This window comes from Pinus tabuliformis, chromosome 1_1, assembly GCF_031772625.1.
Source record: "Pinus tabuliformis cultivar Carrire ecotype Pingquan chromosome 1_1, CPIR1, whole genome shotgun sequence".
Classification (NCBI taxonomy): domain Eukaryota; kingdom Viridiplantae; phylum Streptophyta; class Pinopsida; order Pinales; family Pinaceae; genus Pinus; species Pinus tabuliformis.
The window spans coordinates 354,948,145-354,950,215 of NC_142297.1; positions in this window are offsets into that span (position 1 = coordinate 354,948,145).

Genomic DNA, 2,071 nt, shown 5'->3' on the forward strand with positions numbered 1-2,071 from the left:
AATCCAGGAACGATTTGTTATTTCAAAGAGTGTACTCAGTTTGAGGCAGTCATTTGTCAGAGTAATGCTAGTAGTATAGTGCTCTCAATACAAGAGTAAACAGATGCTTGAAATGAAATCTATTTGCAAAAAGAAACCTAGAATTCAAATCATGCGTTCAAAAAGCTACAACAATTTATCAGTCGAGGGTACAGTAATAGTAACTCTTCCCTCTGTAAACTGATGCAATTAAAGAGGCACTCAAAAGAAGGATCGTCAAACTAGGAACTAGACAGTATAGGTCAATGTTCACTACAGTTTCAAACCTTCTGCACACCAAAGCAATGATGATCTTCAAATAGAAAGAAATGGAACAACAACTATCTTTATGAATAAGATTGAACAGCAACACCTTAACCTATGAATGCAGCAATAATTATAATCTACGGGAACTAAGTAACAGCTTCCAATTTGAACAACAACCAGAAATGGAACAACAAACTCTCAGAAATAAAGTATAGAGCAGCAATTGAAATCGAAATGTACAGCTACCCAAGTTAAACATGCAACACACTTAATCAGTAAAAGGAACAGTAATCAGAGCTTGATACAGTACACATGAATCATAACTATAAAATAGCAGCAATTGTAACGGAACAACAATTGTTTCGGAACGACAATTGTTTCAGAACAACAATGGTAACAAAATAGCAATTTCGAATAAACAACAGTCACGATTTAAGAATAAATCATACAATAGTACTGATTTAAGAATATACAGCGCGGTTAATTTGTAATCTGTAAGGAACAACAATGCTATATGATTTGTCAAAAGGAACAATAATGCGATGCAGAGTTAGAATGATAACATAGCATTCTTGTTGTAAGTAACAGTAATATTTAATCAAGTATAACAGAGCCGATATGTAAAACAGTAAAGCGCTTCAGATTACTGAGCAGAGTAAAAGAAAGAAATCAAACCACACATGAATCAGAAATATGATACAGGAGCAAGTGATCCACCAGGGCCGGGCCCTTAGCCTCCAGGGACTCACTGCTTCAGGCTACTCCAGAATCAACGATAGAACAACAACCAAGTTTTTATATTAAAATATGAAACAGAGTTACAGGGACTCACTCTTCAAAGAGAGTCGATGATCAAAGTTCAAATACCAAGGAAAATTCCATAAAAATAACAGTAGTTTTTTCTCTCCCCAAGCTAACAGTGCTACCCCTTTTTATAACAGCCAAACGACGATATCAACAATGCAGAGGATTCGTCAAGCTATTAATTTGCAGTTATCTTCTTGTTCTTTTGCACCGATTGGAGATCTCCTTTTCCTTTTTCCGGCTGTTACACTCCAATTTGGATCGCCTTGTTTGAGCGCGGTTCCCTGCCAAAGGGACAACAGTTAACTTGGTCTCGTTCTTTCCTTTGGGATGACAGTCCTTTGTTTTCTCCTCTTTCTGCATAGAAAAAGGGTAATTATTAGTCATTTCATATTCCATATAAACCTTCTAGATTTTATCATATTTTCTACCATATGCTTAGCTCATGATGTGAAAAGGTTGTGAATCTTGAAGAAAAGATAACAAGGTAAATGAAAATAACATACCTTCTCCAGTGCCCAACACACCCCCCTGCTTACCCTTTTTCATGACCTCATGAAAACATTGTAGTTGACATGCAAGGTGGTGAGGGAGTAGGCTGGAGACGGGATCTCATGAGGAGGTCTACAACCATGATGTCTAGCTAGGTGTTCAAAAATATGCCCTGTCTGGCCCTCAGGCATTTCGTATAAGGCTTGGTATCCTAGTGCGGGATGCCAAATGACCGGACTCCGGAACCTATAACCTAACCAAGATGGCCCTGCCCTCAAAATAAGATCACCATAGAGGCCCAAGCGATCAACAACTAACTTAAAGTTCTCATAATTAAACGGTTATCTGTGTTGGATATTCGGATTAGAAATCTGATATCAAAATTTAGCAGCGGCAATGGCAAGGTCTTTGATGGTAAAGAAGTATTCTATCCCTTGCCGATTGATTGCTGTATGAATGGGTCCTAATGCTTCAATCACGCCCGAAGTCC